This window comes from Saimiri boliviensis, chromosome 5, assembly GCF_048565385.1.
Source record: "Saimiri boliviensis isolate mSaiBol1 chromosome 5, mSaiBol1.pri, whole genome shotgun sequence".
NCBI lineage: Eukaryota > Metazoa > Chordata > Mammalia > Primates > Cebidae > Saimiri > Saimiri boliviensis.
The window spans coordinates 105,304,457-105,328,629 of record NC_133453.1 but is presented as its reverse complement, the minus strand read 5'-3'; the positions used below and the strand labels follow the sequence as shown (position 1 = coordinate 105,328,629).

Genomic DNA, 24,173 nt, shown 5'->3' with positions numbered 1-24,173 from the left:
CCAGCTCATCTCACATTTCTGCTTTAGCTACAGGGTCCAGCTCTATGTGGGTGGTCTCCTGATGAAGTCACCCTGGGACAGACACTTCTGTCTCCTGCTTCCAGTCCTGTAAAGTTGCTGGGAAACCCCAGGGCATGGGAGACACCCTCAAAAGCAGACATGGGAAGGCCCTGGTGGGCAGACCCCAGCCTCCTAACGGGGACAGGGGGTTCTCCTGGTCTGTCACTGGCCCACCCACTGAGCTGCAGTCCACCTGGTGCTGGGGCTGTGGGGCACAGGCCTTCAGGACCTGCTTCCTTTCCTGCCAGGAGGTCCAGTCTTGGTGTCTTTATGTCTCCAGGAAAGCCCACCCCCATCCTCAGGAGAGGAAGGCAGCTGCATGCTGGGCTGGCTTGGGCCTGTTCTGGGACACGCCTGCAGACCAGGTGCAGATGGGGACGTGGCTCTGGGGGGTTGCAGTGGGCAGGTGAGTGTGGAGCTGGATTCCAGAAAGGAACTGATCACTGCCTGCCAGGATCCCTCCTCTGAGACGAGGTGACTTGTGGGACTGTGTTACAAAGTGCCCTGGGCATGAGGGGTCCCTGCACCCCCCACACACTGACCCCTCATTGGGGTCCCTGGGGCCAACATACACTGACCCCGCACTGAGGTCCCTGCACCCCTCACACACTGACCCTGCATTGGGGTCCCTGGGGCCCACACATACTGATCCCCCATTGGGGTCCCTGCACCCCCCACAAACAGACCTTGCATTGGGGTCCCTGGGGCCCACAACACTGACCCCACATTGGGGTCCCTGCACCCCCAACACACTGACCCTGCACTGGGGTCCCTGCACCCCCGACATACTGACTCTGCATTGGGCTCCCTGTGTCCCCTCCATACTGACCCCTCATTGGGGTACCTGCACCCCACAAACACTGACCCTGCACTGGGGTCCCTGTACCCCCCACACACTGAACCCACATTGGGGTTGCTTCACCCCCCACACACTGACCCCACATTGGGGTCCCTGGGGCTCACACACACTGACCTCGCACTGGGGTTCCTGTACCCCCCACACACTGACCCCACATTGGGGTCACTTCACCCCCCACACACTGACCCCGCATCAGGGACCCTGGACTGCAGAACCCATCCGTGATGTTGCCGTGCTCTGGCTTTGGTGGCACTCAGTACCTCCAGGCCAGGCTGGGCAGGGGCCCCCCAGCAGTACCTACCCCAGCACACCAGGAGTGGGCCTGGGCCGGGGGCAGGGAGTGACACCCAAGGGGACCTGCCCCAGCCTCCTCCTATACCCTGGGGGTTCTCATGGTCCTTGGCTCAGGGAAGTGGCTTCTCCTGAAACCTGGGGTCAGGCTGGGCATGGGGTAAAAAGGGGGGGGTGAGCAGGACCCCAGACCTTAGGAATCCTGAATGTTGTGTGGGAGGGGGGACAACAGGCTCTGCCTATGACGTGCCTGGGAGCTGTCTGGGGGCGCAGAGTGACCCCCTTCCTGGGGACAGGCCCTCCTGGGGAGACAGGCGCACAGGTTGTTGTGTGGGACTCAACGTGGGGCAGCGTCCTGGCCAGGATGAGGAAGGCCAGGACAGGGTGGGGGGGTCTGCGGGAGGCACGCGCAGGCCAGGCTCCCCTATCTGCTGCAGCCAGACTCCCTCAGCCTTGGCCGGGACCGGAAGTGCGACCGCCATCCCTGCCAGGCTAGCAGGGCCACCCCCACCCCCTCTATCTGCTCCCATCCAAGCGACAGCCACCCTGTCCTGGTGCCCTGGGGAGGGGAAAGCTGGCCTTGAACCCGCATCGCAGCCGCCCGCGCCCTCTGCTGGCCGTTGTCGGAGGTGCAGCCCGGCGTGAGCGGCGCCTTTCCCTGGAGACAGGACCCACGGCAGCACCGCTGGAAACCGCTGGAAACCTCTGGGGAGGCCAGAGATCTGCTAACTCGTGGAGGGATCCCCGCCCCCTCCCCGCCCCGTGTCCACTGACAGCGGTGCAGTAGCTGCAGGCCATGCGGACTCAAGAGAGCCCCGGCCCATGTCAGCACCAGGGGCCAAAACCGAGCCCAGGGCGGGCCTGGGGAGCCCGACGGCAAGGTGGGCAGGAAGGCGCCCACTCAGGGACTGCGCCTGGGCCCGCTAGGGTCTCCAGACAGAGAGGATGAGTGCGAGGGGCGCCTGCTCTCGCAGGGCTGAGTGCCAGGCTGGCCCTGGGGGCCCGCTGGCCTCACACGGGCAGCATGAAGGTGGAGTCCAGAGCCCCCCTCGTCCTGCTGGCTCAGGGCGGGGCCTCAACAGCTGCTTAATGAGCAGAACTCCTCCTGCTCCAGCTGCGTGATGCGCTCACTCTTCTCGGCCACCTCCTGGGTGAGGAGTCGGTTCTGCTCCTTCGGCATGAGGACGGTCTGCCGCTGCCAGCCGGGGGGAGGTGGGCGTCAGGGCAGGGCAGGGCAGGGAGGGCCCTGAGGAGGAGTGGGCAGGGCCCGGCTGGCACAGGCCGCAGCCAGCAGCTCCCCCAGGCCCCGGGACACCTCCTGTACCTCGGGCAGTAGCCGCCCCAGTGGGCAGGGGCTCCCCGCGGCCCCGAAGTCGGCGCGGGCTCTGCTCTGGCCCAGGCTTGCTGGCGCTCCGGCACTCCTGCTGCTGCTGCTGGTACCAGCCGCCACCCCGCGCCATCATCTCCAAGCCCTGCAGCAGCACCTCCTCCTGCTCCAGCTCCTTCACCTGCTTCGGCAGGCCGCAGCCCACGCCGTCGGTGATGGTGAGCCTCAGACGTTCCCTTGGGCACCGGGCCACCGGGCATCCCCTGAGTCCGCCTCCAGGGCCTGCAGGCCGCTGCACCTGCGTCCGCGCTCGGGCTCGGTTCCAGCGCCGCGCTCTGGAGCTGCTCGGGCTCCGGCGGACAGGGCGCCGCCTGGACTGGGGACACAGCTGCTCCGGGCTGCGGGTCTGCGCTGCTGGGGCCCGCCTGAGAGCGCGCACGCCCAGGGGCTGGGGCTTCCTCTCCAGGACAGGCCGCGGCTAGTAGGGGGACACCGACACCAGGAGCTGCAGGGGCGGCGGAGGCAGCAGCGGCGACTGGTCTCCTGGGACGCCGTCAGCCTCAGCAGCCAGGTGCGCAGGCCGGCCACGAAGAGCTCGAAGATCAAGTCGCCGCTGGCCGGGGCCTCCTGGCGCAGGCCCTGGAGCCCCCCGCGGGACAGCGCGCGCGCGTCGGCATTCTGTCAGCGGGACTCGATCTCGCGCAGGTGCAGCAGCCGCGCCGCCGGTCGTCCAGGCTGTGGAATAGGGCGCGCTGGCTCTGCAGGAAGGCGCGGAGGCGAGGGGGCGGGCTCGGCGGGCGGCAGGCAGCCCCGCTCAGCCGTCATGGCTTGGGTCTCCTGTCCACCCGCTTTTGTTCCCTCGCGGCCCCACGGCGGGGCCGGCTCCGGGCGCTCCTGTGTTTATTTTTAATAGATAATAAAATAATAAAATGGATTGTGTTGCCCAGGCTGGTCTCGAATTCCTTGGCTCAAGGGATCCTCCCACCTTGCCCTCCAGATCGTTAGAATTACAGGTGTGAGCCGCTGCACTGGACAAAGGAATTTTATAGGCAGGACACTGTTGAGCCTTGCCATGGCATGATAATGTGGTTTCATTTTAATTTCTCCCCTTCAAATGTTTCTCTTTTTCAAAATTACTATTTTTGGCCAGGTGTGGTAGTGTAAGCCTCTAATTCCAACACTTTGAGAGGCTGAGGCAGGAGGATCCATTGAGCCCAACAGTTTGAGGTTAGGAAGCTATGATTTCACCACTGCACTCCAGCCTGGGCGACAGAGTGAGACCCTATCTCTATTTATTTTTAAACATGCATAATAATTGTACATAATTTACGTAATTGTACATCATTATAATTGTACATATTATGATGTTTCACTACATGTACCTCCAAATGTTTCTGAGTGTGGCTATGAAGTGTCGCTGTTCCCTGATAATCACCACACAGTGTTGATTTTTATGTGTCAATCCTTTTTCATGTTAATGTCAACTGAGAGGAAATGTTTGTAGATCATAAGCAGAAATACAGTTTCCCCCAGGAGCTCAGCTGAGGCTGAAAGGGAAGGATGGGGAGGGAAGAACACTCACGGGCTCTGGAAATGAGCCAGCCTGAGTGCAAATCCCAGCCCTGACATTCGACAGCCAAGGGCTCAAGTGAAAAAGGAGGCAGAATTCACACACACACACACACACACACACACACACAAGCAAGCATCTCTCAATAGGAACTCAGAGTGAATACTATGTGTGGATCCAATAGAATGTTACCTTTGGCTAAGCAAGGTGTCACATGCCTGTAACCCCAACATTTTGAGAGGCTAACAGGGGCAGATCATTTGAAGTGAGGAGTTTGAAACCCGCCTGGCCAAAATGGTGAAACCCCTTCTCTACTAAAAATATAAAAATTAGCCAGGCATGGTAGTGGGTGCCTGTAATCACAGCTGCTCGGGAGGCTGAGGCAGGAGAATCTCTTGAGCCTGGTAGTTGGAGGTTGCAATGAACAGAGATCATGCCATTACACTTCAGTCTGGGTGATAGAGTGAGACTCAATCTTAAAAAAAAGGAAGAAAAAGGAAAAGAATGTCACCTTGAAATCCTAATGACAGTGGAGAAACCTGGCATACACTACTGTGCCAGGTGATGAAGCTCATCAGCAGTGAGAAGTCATGTGGCTATTATGTGCTCTTGATGGAATGTGACAAGAAGGCCCTCACATCTGAGGTCTTTCTCCCTAAAACCCATCACTCTAGTCTGACCATGAGAAAGACACTGGACATATGCAATCAAGGGACAAGCTACAAAACACCTGACCAGACCTCCTCATGACTGTTCAGGGTACCAGAAACAAGAATACCTGGGAAACTGTCGCAGCCCAGAGGAGCCCGAAAAACAAAATGACTTCTTAGGATTACTGGACAGATGGATGGGTGGACTGATGGATGGATGGACTGATGGGTGGGTGGACAGATTGGTGAGTGGGAGGACAGATGGACAGCTGGACAGATGGATGGGTGGGAGGATGGGTGGGAGGACGGATGGATGGCTGGACAAATGGATTGGTGGGTGGGTAGGTGGGTGGGTGGATAGGCAGATGGCAGGTGGATGGGTGGGTAACTAGGTAGATAGGTGGGTGGGTGGATGGTTGGGTAGATGAGTAGATGGGTGGATGGGTGAATGGGTGGATGGATAGGTGGAGGAGTAGGTGGAATGATGGATGAGTGGATGCATGGTTGGGTGGATGGCTAGGTCAGATAGGTGAATGGATGGATGAATAAATGGACAGAAGGATGGATGGATGACTAAGTGGGTTGGTGGTTGGGTGGATGGATAGATGGCTGTGTGGCTGGATGTACACATGGATAGATGGATGGATAGATGGATAGATGAATGAATGGGTAAGTGGGTGGATGGATGGATAAATGAATGGCTGGGTAGATGGGTGAGTAGATGCATGAATTGGTAGATGAGTAGATGGGTGGATGGGTGAATGAGTGTATGGCTAGGTGGATGGGTGGATGGAAGAATGTATGAATGGATGCATGGTTGGGTGGATGGGTGGGTGGATGGGTCGGTGGATGGGTGGGTGGATGAGTGGGTAGATGGGTGGGTGGATGAGTGGGTAGATGGATGGATGGATGGATAGATGGATAGATGGATGGATGACTAGGTGGGTTGGTGCCTGGGTGGATGGATGGATGGATGGATGGATGGATGGATGGATGACTACATGGGTTGATGGCCGGGTGGGTGGATGGATGGATGGATAATGGATGGATGGGTAGGTGGATGGATGGATAGATAAATGAATGGCTGGATAGATGAATGTGTGGATGGACAGATGGACGATGGATGAATAGATGGGTGGAATGATGGGGGAGTGAATGTATGGATGGTGGATGGCTGAGTGGTTGGATGATTGCATTAATGGCTGGATGAATGTTGGATGCATGGATGGATGGATGGTGGATGGAGGGGTGGATGAATGAGAGGATAAGTGGATAGATGCCTGGGTGGATAGATCCAATGCATAGATGGATGAATAGTGTATGGATGGATGGATAGATGGATGGATGGATGAATGGATGGGTAGATAAGTGGATAGATGCCTGGGTGGATGAATGCTGACTAGATGGATAGATGGATGGAGGATGGGTGGATATAGACAGATAAGCTAGAAAGGTAGATATCAGATGAATATAGAGGCACACACTCATCTTTATAAATACATGCATATACACACATGTATTCCCATACATATCTTCCATACAAATATATGTGTTTTCAAGCATGTATTTCCTAGGACTTTCCTAAATTACAGTTTTCTGAGACATTCCAATCTGACCTGCCCCCTGCTTTGTCCCTTGTCCCTTCCTCTCTGCCCACAGATGTCCAGTCACTAAATTCTGCCAGTCCGGCTTCCACAAGGGTGGTCAGTTACTGACTTCTTTTTACCACCTCCACCCCCTTGACAGGCATTGTCTTGCTGGCATCCTTAGGTGTCAGGAGGGGTGTCAGACACCTGCTTTGGGTCTGGCACCTCTGTGTCCTCACCACAAGGCTGCCATCTTTCTGACATGTAAGCCTAAACCCCTAAGCTCTTGACATAATCTTGGGTTTCCCCCTGAGCACTGTGGACCCATGGGCTGGTGCTTCTCTGGGGTGGGGCCATTCTGAGCACTGCAGGGTACTGAGCAGCATCCCATCCCACTCCATGCCAGGAGCCTCCCCTCCAAGTTGTGACAACCACAGATGTCCCCAGACATTGCCCAGTGTCACCCAGTGGCCAGGATCAGCCCCATGTGAGGACCACTGGGTTGGCGGTTTCACCACAGAGAGTTGCAGCAGCAAGAAGACACCAGGAGGAGCCAGGTGTGGAGGCTCATGCCTGTAATCCCAGCACTTTGGGAGGCCAAGGTGGGTGAATCATGAGGTCAAGAGATCGAGATCATCCTGGCGGTGAAACCCCTGTATCTACTAAAAATACAAAAATTAGCTGGGCATAGTGGTGCGTGCCTGTAGTCCCAGTTACTCCAGAGGCTGAGGCAGGAGGTGGAGGTTGAACCCAGGAGGTGGAGGTTGCAGTGAGCAGAGATTGCGCCACTACATTCCAGCCTGGCCTGGCGACAGAGTGAGACTCCATCTCAAAAAAAAAAAAAAAAAAAAAAAAAAAGAAAAGAAAAGAAAAGAAAAAAAGACACCAGGAGGATCAGGAGGATGTGACCTGCATAGACTCACTGGATCCTCCCTGAGCATTTGGCTTTGGACTCTCTGCCTGGACAGAAACATTCCCAGATAGAGACCCAGTTACCTCTTCTGCCCCTCTGGCCTCACCTGCATGCCCCATGTTGCTTCTTCTGCTGGGAAAGCTAACCAACACTCTCAGGTCCTGGGCGGAAGGACAGAGAGCTTCCCGTGCATGATGTCTTCTGATGAGAATCACAGCTGCTGAGATGTAGCTGCAGGGGGGTAGGAAAGTTCCCTGGACCCAGGGGAGCTGTGAACAACAGCCAGCACCTGTGTTGGGGTTGGGATGCAGGTGGCCACTCCATAATGGCCACAGATGGGCAGCAAAGGGGAGACAGGCCTGGGCTGCTGAGTCACTGGGCCTTGTGCAATTCTCAAGAAGCTGTAACTCGAGGCAGCATCAGACCCACAGTGGAAGCCTGGAAGGTTGGGGACACTGTCTCAGCCTCCAGGAGCTCGGGGTTGGGAGGGCGCTGATTAATGCTTATGATTCCGAAATCCCTAACACATGGAGTAGCCTCTGTGACCTGCCATGCAACCCATGGACACCTTCATGATAGAGGTTTCACTTTAGCCAGGGCTTCTCCCCAGGCCCTGTGGACGTCGGGCCCAATCCTTCTCCGGGGTAGGGGCATCCTGGACACTGTGGGGTGCTGAGCCGTGTCCGTGGCCTCTGCCCACTCCATGCCAGGAGCACCCCCAGCCATGACCACCACAGATGTCCCCAGACATAGCCTAGTGACCCCTGAGTACAGAATCATCCTGGGTGAGACCCCTGGGGTTAGGGGATTCCACAGATCGCCAAGAGACTCTGCATCCCATGATCCTCTGCTCCACTGAGAGCCCAGGAGGCTGCACACATTGAAATCCACACCACAAGTGGGGAGGGAGGGAGGGGCAACACAGTCACTTCCGCCTGTTGCTCCGGCATCAACCCAGGCAGCTCTGCTGTGGCTTCTCCTGGGCATTAGTTGGCCTGTGTCACATTGTCAAAACAGGTGGCTGCTGTGTGGTGCCATCGAGTCCCTGCTAGTTCCCCTTGTCCTGATAGGGTCACCTGTTGCCCAAGGAAGCCCATCTACCTGGCAGGTGACCTGGAGGAGTAGCTTCCCCGAGGACCCTTAGGCTTGGCCTGTGAGTGTCCAAATCCACGACTCCTAAGCACCCCGGACACCCTCCAAGTGTGGGTTTTAACATCCTTGTGAGATTGAATGCCTGTGCCACAAATGTCACAAAGAGTATGGAAATAAAAGAATATTTATCTGAAAAAAAAAAAAAAAAAAACACTTTTTGTTTGTTTGGTTTTTTTTTTTTGGTCTGAGGATGATGGACATTTAGACACTGGTGCCAGGTTTGCATCTGACTGGCGCCATGCAGGAGTGGGTGGAGCAAAGACAGAGGTGGGCTGCAAGTGTCATGGGGCACCAGCTGGGGCCTAGGGTGGCTGGGGTGAGAGTGGGTGTTTGGCCACCGTGACCAGGAGGGGCCAGGTCAAGTCCAGGTGGTCAGAGCCAGGGGTTCCAGGAGGGGAGGGCAGTGCCATACCTCTCATAATGTCCAACATCATCAGGCGGGCATTACAGAAAGCAACCTCGGCCAGGGACACAGGTCTGCAGCGGGTGGGCAGGGTCAGCTTTGCTTCCATGTGGGCGGCATTGCCAGGCCCAGATCCTGGCTTTCCACCCCCGGACCTGCAAAGGCTGGGTGTGGTGCTGTCTATCACAGCATGGCCGCGGAGGCTGCCTGGGTCAGCTGAGGCTTGGGATCCAGGCAGCAGTGGAAGGTCGGGCTGCTCGAGGCTGGTATCTAACATTCTGCACTGGGACCTGTCCCTCCCGGGGAATGCGGGCCAGGTCTCCCACGCCATGGCTTCCGGCTTGTCAAACATCCTCAACGAGACAGAGCGCTGCAGGCCCTCACCTCATGCTTCCGCAACGCTGGAAGGGGGCTGTCTCTGAGGGGACGCTGACCAGATACATGGAGGGGCCGGCCAATCTCAGGGCCACAAACCCCCTTGGGCAGCAGGGGGTGTTGGCTCGTGCGGTGGGCCTGAGATACTAAGGCACGAAGCTCACCTAAGCCCCGTGGGGTGGGGCGGGGAGTACAGGCTCCGAGGGCTACATCCCTGGCCGGCAAAGTACACAGTGATCCAGCAATGGTGACTGCCCATCTTGGACTATTTGGCACAGGATGGAGGTACGGGGTGATCCGGAGTGTCCATAGCTCTTGCTGGAAGGGGAGCCATGCCCTGGTCGCCTCTATGAAGGCCTCTGGAAGAGGCCGGCACAGCAGCGCAGGCCCACGGGCCAATCGGGGGCCGGAGTCTGGGAGTCTGATGCCCGGCTGGGAGGGGCGTGCAATGATGCCAAGGTGCCTTGGTCGTCGCTGGCAGGCCCTCCTCTGCAGGGATCTCAAGGAAGCAGCAGGAACCAGGACAGGAGAGAGGGCGGAGAACCTGGGAGCTCCAGCAAGCTCGCGCAGGTGGCCTCGCACTTCAGGGGTGTCTGTGCAGGCTGGGGCGCCTGAGGGCCACGCGCATGAGGTTCTCGGTGATGTAGGCCACCAGCAGGCAGATGACCACCAGCGTGACGCAGATGGAGCCGCCCACAGCTGTCACGGCCACCATGCCGGCCGGCTGGGTGGTGAACTCCACGCACGCGGCTAGCTTGGCGGGCTGGGGTCTGGGGCTCCGGCGTGGGGGCGGCGGGCTAGGCGCGTAGCGGCAGCTGCTGCAGGCACAGGCGTGCACGTCGGACAGCAGGTAGTCGCTACAGGAGGCCCGAGCATCAAGCGATCGTACTGGAAGCCAGTGTAGGTGCCGTGCCAAGAGCAGTTGAGACCGAAGGCGCGCACTTGGCGCGCGGTGGCCAGGGCCAGGCCACTGCAGGAGGACGCCGTGGTTGCGCAGGACGCTGGCGCCGCTGGGGCAGTGCAGCGCGCAGCCCAGGGCCTGGCAGGAGAAGCCACACGGGGCTATGGAAGCACAGGCTCCCACCGCCCGCCTTGGGGCCCTAGGGCAGCACCTTGTAGAGGCACCAGGGTGTGTCGGCCGCCGGTTCCCAGCCCGGAGGCGTCCGGGCGGCGGCGCGAAGGCGGCCAGCAGCACCAACAGCAGGGCACGCATCCTGCTGCTGGGCCAGCGCGGCGGGGCCCCGGGGCCCGCCGCCACCTCCACGGTCCCCGCTGCCCGCTCCACGGGAACTGGGGAGCCCTGGTTTACACTGTCTGCCCTGTTGCAAACGTATTCTGTCGCTGAGTGTGAGTAGGGAGCAGATTCAAAATTTTTTCCAGCAGTGAACACAGGTCTCTCCTGCTCTGCATTCCGTGTATGGAGGTCAGATCATTCTCTGGGGTGAGGTTGTCCTGGGCACTGCAAGGTGCTGGGCAGCATCCCTGGCCCCCACCCACTCCATGCCAGAGGCACCCCCAGTCATGACAACCACAAGTGTTCCCAGACATCGCCCAGTGTCCCCTGGGGCAGGATCACCTGGTTGAGAACCACTGCTAGGTGACTGCTATCCTCATCGCAGCCCCGGAAAAGGATTGACATCAGGGTTAGACACAGCAGGAATGGAGGCTGTGGGTGGCTGGTGACCCTTCGGTGAAGAGAGGAGGGAGGGAGGGAGGGCTGATGCCTGGCTCTGGGCTCAGGGAGCAGGGATGATTTGACCAGGCTTCGGCTGGCTCATCTGGGGTGAGCACTTTTCTTCCCAGAGAACTCGGAGGTGCTTAGATATTGGTGGAGGTCTATTTTGGTTTTTTGTTTGTTTTTGGAGACAGGGTCTCACTCTGTCACTCAGGCTGGAGTGGAGTGGTGCGATCTTGGCTCACTGCAGCCTTGACCTCTCAGGCTCAAGCCACCTTCCTTCTCAGCCTCCTAAGTAGCTGTGAATACCACAGGTGCTCATCACCACGCCCAGCCAATTTTTGTATGTTTAGTAGAGATGGGTTCTCTCCATGTTGCCCAGGCTGCTCTTAAACTCCTGGGCTCAAATGATTCTTCCACCTCAGCCTCCCAAAGTGCTGGGATTATAGGCATGGACCACTGCGCCTGGCCCTTGTGGGAGGATTTGAATACCTGCACATGGAGGAATTAGAAACCACTTAAAGAGAAAATACAGAAAGTCTTGATCTAGCCTGGAGAAAACCAAGAAGTGGTTTTAGAATGGAGAAGGATGTTTACGTGGTATAGAGGCTGATGAAATGAGTTGTGATAGAATTAGCCCAGAAACTCATTTTTTCACTTTTTCTTTTTTAAGACAGGGTCTTGCTCTGTTGCCCCGGCTGGAGTGCAGTGGTGCGATCATAGCTCACTGCAGCCTTCACCTCGTGGGCTCAATTGATCCTCCTGCTTCAGCCTCCTGAGTAGCTGGGACTACAGGCATGTGCCACCACATCTGGCCATTTTTTGTATTTTGTATTGTTTTTGTAGAGTCAGGGAGTTGGGATTACATGCGGGAGTCACCACGCTCAACCCACATGATCATTTTAATAGATGTAGACAAAATTCCACGCTCTTCATGACAAAAACACTCAACAAATTACAGACAAAAGAAAATTTCCAGCCGGGCGCGGTGGCTCAAGCCTGTAATCCCAGCACTTTGGGAGGCCGAGGTGGGTGGATCACAAAGTCAAGAGATCGAGACCATCCTGGTCAACATTGTGAAACCCCGTCTCTACGAAAAATACAAAAAATTAGCTGGGCATGGTGGTGTGTGCCTGTAATCCCAGCTACTCAGGAGGCTGAGACAGGAGAATTACCTGAACCCAGGAGGCAGAGGTTGCGGTGAGCCAAGATCGCGCCATTGCACTCCAGCCTGGGTAACAAAAGTGAAACTCCGTCTAAAAAAAAAAAAAAAAAAAAAAAGAAAGAAAATTTCCTCCACGTGATTAAGTAAATCAAGAAAAACCCAGCAGCTACTACTGCACTCAACAGTAAGAGACTGGGTGCTTTTCCCCCAAGCCAAGAACAAGACAGGGAGCCGTGGCCCATGCCTGTAATCCCAGCACTTTGGGAGGCCAAGGAGGGAGGACAGCTTGATCCCAGGAGTTGAAGATCAACCTGGGAAAAATGGTGAGCTCCATCTGTACAAAAAAAAAAAAAAAATTAACCAGCCATGGTGGTGCTCGCCTGTAGTCCCAGCTCCTCAGGAGGCTGAGGCAGGAGGATAGCTGGAGCCTGGGAGTTGAAAGTTGTAGTGAGCCATGATTGCACCACTGCACTCCAGCCTGGGGCAAAAGAGCAAGACCCTGTCTCAAAAAATAAAAAATAAATCAGGGCCAGGATTAGTGGCTCATGCCTGTAATCCCAGCACCTTGGGAGCCCAAGGCAGGAGGATCACTTGAATCCAGAGTTCAAAGTCCTAGTTCTGCAAAAAATTAAAAAAAATAGCCAGGCACAGTGGTGCATGACTGTAGTCCCAGCTACTTGGGAGGCTGAGGTGGGAGGATCACTTGAGTCCAGGAATTCAAGGCTGCAGTGACCTGTGATCATACCACTGCACTCCAGTCTGGGTGACAGAGTGAAACCCTGTTTGAAAAAAAAAAAATTAAGGCTGGGAATAGTGGCTCAAGCCTATAATCCCAGTGCTTTGGGAGGCCGAGGTGGGTGGATCATTTGAGAGGTCAGGAATTTGAGACCAGCCTGGGCAACATGGTGAAACCCCATCTCTTCTAAATACACAAAAATCAGCTGGGCGTAGTGGCAGGCGCCTGTAGTCCCAGCTACTCAGGAGGCTGAGGCAAGAGAATTGCTTGAACCTGGGAGGCAGAGGTTGCAGGGAGCTGAGATCATGCCATTGCACTCCAGCCTGGGAGACACAGCCAGACCCTTGTCTCAAGAAAATAAATAAAGAACAGGGACGAGATAAGAGTGGCTGCTCTCGCTGCTTCCATTCATTATTGTTATCGCAAGTTCAAGCCAGGGTGACTGGGCTTGAAAATGAAATAAAAAGCATCCAGATTGAAGCCAGAGAAGAAAAGCCATTTCTGTATTTACAAACAGCCTGATGTGATGTAAAACGTTCCCAGGTACAATTTGTGCAGCAGAAACATGGTGCTTCACAGGCTGCTTAGAAACCTAGTGGGTCACTCCAGCACAAACTATTTCCCTAGGCTTAATGAGGGCACGAGAGGGTGGCCGGGGCCTGGTGACAGTGTTGTTTGTCCACTGGGAGAGTCTGGCTGAATTACAACTGGCCTTTATATCCTCATCAGCTCCCTGGGGACAGCCTGAAAGCTATCAGATTAAAAAGTCACACTGAGCCGGGCGCGGTGGCTCACGCCTATAATCCCAGCACTTTGGGAGGCCGAGGCGGGTGGATCACGAGGTCAAGAGATCGAGACCATCCTGGTCAACATGGTGAAACCCCGTCTCTACCAAAATGCAAAACATTAGCTGGGCGTGGTGGCGCGTGCCTGTAATCCCAGCTACTCAGGAGGCTGAGGCAGGAGAATTGCCTGAACCCAGGAGGCGGAGGTTGCGGTGAGCCGAGATCGCACCATTGCACTCCAGCCTGGGTAACAAGAGCGAAACTCCGTCTCAAAAAAAAAAAAAAAAAAAAAAAAAAAAAAAATTAAGCCAGGTATGGTGGCTCACACCTGTAATCCCAACACCTTGGGAAGCTGAGGCAGGTGGATCACAAGGTCAGAAGTTTGAGACCAGCCTGGCCAATATGGTGAAACCTCATCTCTAGTAAAAATACAAAAGTGAGCTGGGTGTGGTGGCCCATGCCTGTAATTCCAGATACTGAGGAGGTTGAGGCAGGAGAATCACTTGAACCCAGGGTGTGGAGGTTGTAGTGAACCCGGATGACACCATTGCACTCCAGCCTAGACAACAGAATGAGCTCCCTCTGAAAAAGAAAAGAAAAGAAAAGGGAAAGGAAAGGAAAGGAAAAAGGAAAGGAGAGGAAAGAAACTGCAAATTAAAAGATTACATAGAGTGGAAATTTCAAGCACAGCTTGAAGTGCAGAGGCCAGGACGAGGTCTCTCTCTGTACCACCACTCCCGCAACGGCAATTAACATTCGGCCCTTCCTCTGCTCTCACTTCCTCTCTCCAGCTTTGCACGGGGATTTCACACAAATCCGACACATCGTATGACTTTGCCTGTAGACACCTGGGAACGTTGTCTAATCATTTGAAGCCTTCTGATTTCCCAACACAGAACCACCCAACCAAATTTACAATAATGTCTTTTTATCATCTTGCTATACATTATTATCATCAATAATTTCCTGTTACCAATATCCAGTCTGTGACCCACTGTCCATGATGATCTCAAAAATGTCCTTTTACAGCCTGACCTGGTGGCTCACATCTATAATCCCAGCCCTTTGGGAGGTGGAGGCAGGGGGACTGTTTCAGGACAGGAGTTTGAGAGCAGGCTAGGAAGCATAGCAAAACCTCATCTCTACAAAAACTACACAAAAAATTAGCTGGGCATGGTGGCACATGCCTGTAGTCCCAGCTATTTGGGAGGCTGAGGTGTGAGGATCGCTTGAGCTGGGGAGGTTGAGGCTGCAGTGATCCGTGATGGCACCACTGCACTCCAGCCTGAGTAACAGAGTGAGACCTGCTCTAAAATACATAAATACAATCATCAGCCAATGGACTTGGACAAAAAAATTTGCAAATTATGTATCTGATAAATCTGATAAATATATAAAGAATTCATTCAAGTAAACAACAATAAAACACCCAGTTTTAAAAAGGGCAAAAGAGGAAAAAACATATTGCTTCAGGCCGGGCACAGTGACTCACACCTGTAATCCTAGCACTTTGGGAGGCTGGGGCAAGCAGATCGCCTGAGGTCAGGAGTTGGAGACCAGCCTGGCCAACATGGTGAAACTCTGTCTCTACTAAAAACACAGACATTAGCCAGGTGTGGTGGTGGGTGCCTGTAAATTTCAGCTACTTGGTGGGGGTTGCTGAGGCAAGATAATCACTTGAACTCAGGAGGCAGAGGTTACAGATAACTGAGATTGCAGGCAAGACATGGTGGCTCATGCCTATAATCCCAGCACTTTGGGAGGCTGAAGTGGGAGGATCACTTGAGCGCAGGAGTTGGAGGCCAGCCTGGGCAACATAGTGAGACCCAAATATCTTTAAAAAAATAAAAATTAGCTGGCTGTAGTGGCTCACACCTATGGTCCCAGCTACCTGGGAGGCTGAGGTGGGAGGATTGCTTGAGCCCAGGTGGTCAAGGCTGCAGTGACCCACGATGGCACCACTGCACTCCAGCCCGACAGAGCAAGACCCTATCTTAAAAATAAATAATTTAAAGACCAGGTGAAGTGGCTCATGCCTGTAATCCAGGCACTTTGGAAAGCCAAGGAGGACAGATTGCCTGAGCTCAGGAGTTCAAAACCACCCTGGGCAACATAGCAAAACCCCATCTCTATTAAAAATACAAAAAATTAGTTGGGCATGGTGGTGGGCCTGAGACCAGCCTGGCCAACATAGTAAAACACTGTCTCTACTAAAAACACAAAAATCAGCTGGGCATGGTGTTACCCGCCTGTAATCCCAGCTACTCAGGAGGCTGAGGCAGGAGAATCACTTGAACCCAGGAGGTGGAGGTTGCAGTGAGCAGGGATTGTACCATTGCACTCCAGCCTGGTTGACAGAGTAAGTCTCTGTCTCCAAAAAAAAAAAAAAAAAAAGAGAAAGAAATTAAATTTAAAAAGGTAAAAATTAGCTCAGGACCCCCAATTTACAATGTGCCCCATATCACTGTGTATATTTATGTGAGTGTGCATCCACAGGAAAATTCCAGCAAGTTTCAGAGGTCTCAGAGGTTAGACACTGAGAGTGACCATGACAAAGTTCTAAGCAGCACCTGCGTGACACTTAGTCATCTCATGCCCTTCACTCAGCTCTGTCACATCAACAATCGGATTCAGCACTCATGGCAACTCCACAATACATGCTTGCACTCTACTACAAAGGAGGAAGCAAAACTTACGAAAACCAAGGAACTCACAATCAGAACTAGTGGGCAGCCAGGCATGGGGGCTCACACGGGCTCATGCCTGTCATCCCAGCACTTCAGGAGTTTGAAGGCGGGTAGATTGCCTGAGGTCAGGAGTTTGAGACCAGCCTGACCAACATGGTGAAACCCAGTCTCTACTAAAAATACAAAAACGCCATGCATGGTGGTGCGTGCCTGTAATCTCAGCTACTCAGGAGACTGAGGCAGGAGAATTGCCTGAACCTGGGAGGCAGAGATTGCAGTGAACCAAGATCGCACCATTGCACTCCAGACTGGGCAACAAGATGAAACTCCATTTCAAAAAATAAATAAATGATTTTTAAAAAACACAAAAAATTAGCCAGGTGTAGTGCTGCAAGCATGTAGTCCCATCTACCTGGGAGACTGAGGGGGGAGAATCACTTGAACCCGGGGGTGCGGGGGTCAGCGGGGAAGGCTGCAGTGAGCTGAAATTGTGCTGCTACACTCCAGTCTTGGTGACAGAGTGAGACTTTGTCTAAAAAAAAAAGAAAAAAAAAAAAAAAAAAAAAAAAAAGAAACCAAGCAGGTGGCCCAGTGCAGGGGCTCACACCTGCAATCCCAGCACTTTGAAAGGCTGAGGTCGGAGAATCACTTGAGTCCAGGAGTTTCAGACCAGCCTGGGCAACATAGTGGGATCTCATCTCTACTAAAAAAAAATAGCCAGGTGCAGTGATATGCACCTGCAGTTCTAGCTACTCAGGGGTTGAGGTAAGAGGATTGCTTGAGCCCCAGAGGTCCAGGCTGCAGTGAGCCATGATCACACCCCTGCACTCCAGCCTGGGTTACAGAGCAAGACCTTGTCTCCAAAAAAAGGAAAAGACTGGGCAAATATAGACCCCAATTCTTTCATCTGCCCTCATGAGCAGTTCCCACCCGCCCCACGTGGTTAACTGTGGTTAATTGCGGGGAACGAGATTTGAGGATAAAGCTTTCCCTATTCTCACTCCTGTGGTATGAGACTTCATTACAAATGTATTCTCAGGGTGAAAATCAATTCTTGAAAAGGTGAAGACAGCGGGCAGTGGGGCGGGCACGTGGCCCAGCAGCAGCACGATGAGTGGGGCCCGCGTGGTGCCAGGGGCCGCGGGCTATGGGCGAGGCCCGGGGTCTGCGGGTAAACGCGCTGCCCCCGCTGCCCAAGAGACTGGGCAAGCTGCTGCACTTGGCATCGGGCGGCGGCGTGATCAGGGGCTGGCGGCACCTGGAGCGGCTGTAGGCGCAGAAGTCGCGTATCCAGGACGAGCTGGGCCTCGGGGACGCCGGGGGCGGCAGCACTGCCAGCCAAGCCTCCCAACCTGGACGCCGCGCTCGCGCTGCTCCGCGAGGAGATGGTTGGTCTCCGCCAGCTGGACATGTCCTTGCTCTGCCAACTGTGCAGCGTTTACGAGTCGATTCAGGAGTACGAGCAGATGTGCCAGGCAGCCTCCAGCCCAGACTGCACTTACGCTCTGGAGAATGGCTTCTTTGATGAAGAGGAAGACTATTTCCAGCAGCAGAACTCCCTGCGTGGTAGGAGGGACCGAGGGCCTCCTTGGGACTTGTCACTGCCTGCCTCCTCCCTCTCCAGCACTGACTGGATTCTGGAGTCCATCTAGAGGGTCTTGGGAGGGATGTGACTGTTGAGACGCCCTTCCTATCGGACACGCTGTCAGCGTTTGCTGCTTCTCTTGCAAGAAAGCACCTCCATTGCGGATGGTCATCGGGCACAGGGGATGGGCACTACTAGCTTCATTCGTAGGCAGGGAGTTCTCTGCGGACACATGGTGGCAATCCAGTTTGATGGCTGCAATTCCTGTTTAGGTGACCAAGAGGTCCTCATCAGTATCCTCCACACCTTTAATTGAGATATACCTGCTGGGGATTCATAATGAGAATATTAACAAGCAGATCTCAGCGGAAGGCCTTAGTGGGTGTTTGGTATGAGGTGGCTTGTAGCCAGCCACTTTCTTACAGATGGCAGAGCATTCAAACTCCCTTCGTGTTAACGTTCCTGCTTCCAGTTTGGGATGTATTAAAACCACCATTTCACTGCTCCCTTCCTCTATATGGTCTGCAGCTTTTCTTGCTGTTTAATGAGCATTTAAGCCTCCTGGTTCAGCTTTATCTGTTTGTAAGCTGCACTACTAACTGCCCAGTGATTCGGTGAAAGCTTTTTTATGAAAAAAGTTAACATTTCTAGTCATCCCAATCAACTGGCTTTTCTCAAACAAAAATTTGTGTCATTCTTTGTCTATCAGTTACAGAGGAAGGAAGATAATATGAAGACATGTTGAAGAGTGAAAAAAAATAACCGTGGCAAGCCTGTGTTCTGTATCGCTCACTGTAAGATGGCTAATGTTTCCATTTTTAAGATTCTGAATGTGAACTAGTGTGCTAGAAAGCAAACCACCCTCCACACAAACTAGTAGTTACCTTAAGCCTTAATATATTTATTAAAATGCTTTATGAGAACATTAAAAAAAGAAAAGGTGAAAACAAATGGTATTCTTTTTATGCATAAAGTCCAGAAAAAAGAACATAAACAGATACACAACATATCTGTGGTATTGAAAGTTCAGAGGTATAGGCCGGGCACAGTGGCTCACACCTGTAATTTCTAGCACTTTAGGAGGCTGAGGTGGGAAGATCACTTGAGGCCAGGAGTTCAAGACTAGCCTGGACAACACAGTAAGACACAATCTCTAGAAAGAATAAAAATTAAACAACTCACCTGGTGAGGTGGCTCAAGCCTGTAATCTCAGCACTTTGGGAGGCCGAGGCAGGTGGATCACGAGGTCAATAGATCGAGACCATCCTGGTCAACACGGTGAAATCCCGTCTCTACTAAAAATCCAAAAAAATTAGCTTGGCATGGTGGTGTGTGTCTGTAATCCCAGCTACTCAGGAGGCTGAGGCAGGAGAATTGCCTGAACCCAGGAGGCGGAGGTTGCGGTGAGCCGAGATCGTGCCATTGCACTCCAGCCTGGGCAACAAGAGCGAAACTCCGTCTCAAAAAAAAAAAAAAAAAAAAAAATAGAACCAGGGAAGGTTTGCTTGACTCCAAAGCTGTGTTCTTTTCATCCGTACATCTGACTTCTGTCATCATTTTCTGAGGTGCAAGAAATGGAAACTAATCTAACTTCCAGCTCACATCAAGCTGGAAAAAGTCCAGTTTCTAGAAGCATCTCTCAAAATGGAAAGTGTAAGTTTCTAGCACACAGTTCCACCAAGGGCCGATGATGAAGAGGGAGAAGAGGGTAAGCGGGTGCCCCGCGCTTAGCTGGAAAAAGCCAGTGTCACCTGTCTCTGCCATTTGCTTGTGGGATGGGTGCCCAGGGTTGGGGCAGAAAGGGTATATGTGCTTCTCCTGTAGTCCCTAAAATCCATGGGGCACAAGTAGGGAAACCCCAGATTGGGTAACTCCTCAAATCAGCTTGACTGCTATCTGACCACCCTGGAGTTATCAGGGAATGTGTTTCCCTCGCCATGTGGACTCAGTCCTGCCATGGCAGGGCTGAAGCTGACTGCAGATACACTGCAATATACATGTCCATCCCCCCTTCTCTATGACGAGCTCCCCAGGGACAAGACTGGACACATTTTTTTTTTGTTCCCTGCCCCCACTGTTTGACAGCAGGAAAAGAGGCAGCTGCAGAAACTGTAACAGAACAATGCAGTCCCCATATGTGAGATTTTTATTGAGAAAAAGAAAGGCAGTGAGCCGGGTGCGGTGGCTCACGCCTGTAATCCCAGCACTTTGGGAGGCCGAGGTGGGTGGATCACGAGATCGAGACCATCCTGGTCAACATGGTGAAACCCCCGTCTCTACTAAAAATACAAAAAATTAGCTGGGCATGGTGGTGCGTGCCTGTAATCCCAGCTACTCAGGAGGCTGAGGCAGGAGAATTGCGTGAACCCAGGAGGCGGAGGTTGTGGTGAGCCGAGACCGTGCCATTGCACTCCAGCCTGGGTAACAAGAGCGAAACTCTGTCTCAAAAAAAAAAAAAGAAAGGCAGTGAAGGCCTGGCATGGTGGCTCACACCTGTAATCCCAAGCACACTGGGATCCTGGGGCAGGAGGATCACTTGAGCCAGGAGTTAGAAGTTCGAGACCAGCCTGAACAACATAGCGAGATCCTGTCTCTACAAAAAAGAAAAAAGAAAATTAGCCAGGTGTGGTGGTGTGAGCCTGCAGTCCCAGCTACTCATGAGGCTGATGCAGGAGGCTCACTTAGAGGCTGAGGTTGCAGTGAGTTATGATTGCATCACTGCAATCCAGCCTGGACCACTGAGTAAGGTCCTGTCTCAGAAAGAAGAAAAGAAAAGGAGAAAAGAAGGGAGAAGAGGGAAGGGGAAGAGAGGGGAGGAGAGGAAAGGGAAGAGGAAGGGAAGAAAAGGGAGGGGAGGGGAGAGGCGGGGAGGAGAAGAGAAGGCAGTGGAATCTGAGATGATCCTTAGTGCTCCTTTCAGAGTCTGCAAGCAGCACTTTGGAGGCACCCTAGGGAAGAAAGTCTGCTAGGTTCTGGAAAAAAAGCATGAGGAGCTGGGCACTATGCCTCACACCTGTAATCCCAACACTTTGGGAGGCTGAGGTGGGCAGATCACCTGAGGTCAGCAGTTCAAGGCCAGCCTGGCCCACATGGTGAAACTCTGTCTCTACTAAAAATACAAATATTAGCTGGGTCTGGTGGTGGGCACCTGTAATCACAGCTACTCGGGAAACTGAGGAGGGAGAATAGCTTGAACTCAAGAGGTGGAGGTTGTAGTGAGTCGAGACAGTGCCATTGCACTCTAGCCTGGGAGACAGAGCAAGACTGTCTCAAAACAGCAACAGCAGAGAAAGAAGCCCTCGGGACTGAGCTCCGGGCCGCCTCCTCTGCAGGCTCCGGGTCCCCTCTACTCATCCCTGCATGCTTTCAGACAAACACAGCCCCTCCTTCAGGGCGGAGGGGAGAAGCAGCAGCAGACAGGAATGGGCTGTGCAGGAGCAGCAGGTGCTGCAGCCCCTCCCGAGCCTGTGGGGAAATGCTGCAGATCTTCGGCCTCGCACAGACAGATGAAGGGACAGACTGGTGAACAGACAGACAGATAGGCAGCAGGGATCCTGGGCCAGGTCCTGGAGCACGAGCCACTGTGCAATCGTCAGAGCAGGTGCTACCTTCCATGGCATTCTGGGAATCTAAGTCAGTCTCATATGCTGGATGGCAAGCCAGAAGCAGATGCCAATCTCGGGCTGGGCAGAAGGCCACGTGGTCCTGTGCACCACCCTCCCTTTGCCTTCAATCAGAATTGCCTTTTATAGGCAGGTTGATAGTTAACAGCTGGATGGTGGGGGTCAAAGGACTAGAGGGGGAAGCACCAGAAACTCCAGGTGCAAGAGGACAGACGAGATGAGGGCTGGGTTCAAAACCCGGGGCTCTGGGGCAGGTGCTCATTTCAGGGAAGTGGAGAGGCGGGGCGGGGGCCAGGGGCTTTGCAAAGGTGGAAGGGGGGCCTGGATCAGGCATTATGGAAAGTACTTCCATAAGGAGCGTTTGCGGCTCACTCTGCTCCACAAGGAGGATGCACTGCCCGCCCTGCTCTTCCTCTCTCCTTTCTCTCTCCTTCCTTCCTTCCTTGCTCTTTCTTTCTTTCTCTTCCTTTTTCCTTCCTTTCCATTCTTTCTTTCCTTCCTTCTTTCTCTGCCCAGTCTTCTTTCTTTTTCCTTTCTTTCTTTCTCTGCCCACACATTTCTCTTTTTTCTTCCTTCTTTTCTTACTCTCTTTCATTCTTTGCCTCTTTTTCTTTTTCTTTCTTTTTCTTCTTTCCTCTCTCTCTTTCTTTCTTTCTTCCTTCCTTTCTCCTTTTTTTCCCTCCCTACCTCCTTTTTTCTTTCCTTCCTCTCTCTTTCTTTCTCTCTCTCTTTTTTTTAGACGGAGTTTCACTCTCTCTACCCAGGCTGGAGCACAATGGCACAATCTCAGCTCACTGAAACCTCCACCTCCCTGGTTCAAGTGATTCTCCTACCTCAGCCTCCAAGTAGCTGGGATTGCAGGTGCATGTGCCACTGTGCCTGGCTAATTTTTGTATTTTTAGTAAAGATGAGGTTTCACCATGTTGGCTAGGCTGGTCTTGAACTCCAAACCTCAGGTGATCTGCTGCCTCAGCCTCCCAAAGTTCTAGGATGACAGGTGTGAACCACAGCACCTGGCCTCTTTCTTTCTTTTAAGAAACAAGGTCGCTGGGCGCAGTGGCTCAAGCCTGTAATCCCAGCACTTTGGGTGGCCGAGGCGGGTGGATCACGAGGTCGAGAGATCAACACCATCCTGGTCAACATGGTGAAACCCCATCTCTACGAAAAATACAAAAAACTAGCTGGGCATGGTGGCGCATGCCTGTAATCCCAGCTACTTAGGAGGCTGAGGCAGGAGACTTGCCTGAGCCCAGGAGGCGGAGGTTGCAGTGAGCCGAGATCGCGCCATTGCACTCCAGCCTGGGTAACAAGAGCGAAACTCTGTCTCAAAAAAAAAAAAAAAAAAAAAAAAAAGAGACAAGGTCTTGCTCTGTTGCCCAGGCTGGAGTGTAGTGGTGCCACTATAGTTCACTACAGTCTTGATCTCCTGGGTTTGTGCAATCCTTCCACCTCAGCCTCCCAAGTAGCTGGGATGACAGATACCCGCCAATAAATCCAGCCATATTTTTTTTTATTTTTGCAAAGATGACAGGGATCAGGGACTCACGTGTTACCCAGGTTGGTCTCGACCACTTGGACTCAAGCAATCCTCCCACCTCAGCCTCCCAAAGTGTTGGGATTACAAGCATGAGCCACACTGTGCCAGGCTGCCCACCTTCTTATTCATCATAATTATTATTACTATTTTGGGAAAGTATCTGGCTCTGTAACCCAGGCTGGAGTGCAGTGGCACAATCACAGATCAGTACAGCCTCCAATTCCTGGGCTCCAGCAATCCTCCTGCCTCAGCCTCCTGAGTATCTGGGAACATAGGCACATGCCACCATGTCTGGCTAATTGTCTTTTTTTTTTTGAGATAGAGTCTCGCCCTGTCACCCAGGCTGGAGTGTAAATGGCAGAATCTCGGCCTACCACAACATCTGCCTCCCAGGTTCAACTGATTCTCCTGCCTCAGCCTCTCGAGTAGGTGGGATTACAGGCGCCCACCACCATGCCCAGCTAATCTTTTTTTTGTTTTTTTTGAGACGGAATTTCGCTCTTCTTGACCAGGCTGGAGTGCAATGGCGCGATCTCGGCTCACCGCAACCTCCGCCTCCTGGGTTCAGGCAATTCTCCTGCCTCAGCCTCCTGAGTAGCTGGGATTACAGGCACACGCCACCATGCCCAGCTAATTTTTAGTATTTTTAGTAGAGACGGTGTTTCACCATGTTGACCAAGATGGTCTCGATCTCTTGACCTTGTGATCCACCCGCCTCGGCCTCCCAAAGTGCTGGGATTACAGGCTTGAGCCACCGCGCCCGGCCCCAGCTAATCTTTTGTATCTTTAGTAGAGATGAGGTTTCACCATATTGGCCAGGTTGGTCTCGAACTCCTGACCTCATGATCCACCTGCCTAGGCCTCCAAGGTGCTGGGATTACAGGCATGAGTCACCATGTCTGATTAATTTGTTTTTTTTTTTTTTTAATCTGTAGAGGCAAAGTCTTGCCCAGGCTGGTCTTGAACTCCTGGGCTCAAGTGATCCTCCTGCCTTGGCCTCCCAAAGTGCTGGAATCACAGGCCTGAGCCACCATGACTGACTGTTCCCCCATTTATTATTTTATTTTATTCGGCTGATTTTGTATTTTTAGTAGAGACGGGGTTTCTTCATATTGGTCAGGCTGGTCTCGAACTCCTGACCTCAGGTGATCTGCCTGCCTCTGCCTCCCAAAGTTCTGGGATTACAGGTGTGAG

The 24,173-nt window shown here is 53.3% G+C and overlaps 3 pseudogenes; 1 reads left to right on the top strand and 2 right to left on the bottom strand.

Annotated features, from left to right (window-relative positions):
• Nucleotides 1-1,044: 1,044 nt before the first annotated feature.
• On the bottom strand, nucleotides 1,045-3,362 carry LOC141584700 (suppressor APC domain-containing protein 2 pseudogene; annotated as a pseudogene).
• Nucleotides 3,363-9,769: 6,407 nt separating this feature from the next.
• LOC141584699 (fibronectin type III domain-containing protein 10-like) lies at nucleotides 9,770-10,825 on the bottom strand (annotated as a pseudogene).
• Nucleotides 10,826-17,344: 6,519 nt separating this feature from the next.
• LOC101032942 (protein FAM89A pseudogene) lies at nucleotides 17,345-17,886 on the top strand (annotated as a pseudogene).
• The last annotated feature ends 6,287 nt before the right edge of the window (nucleotides 17,887-24,173 follow it).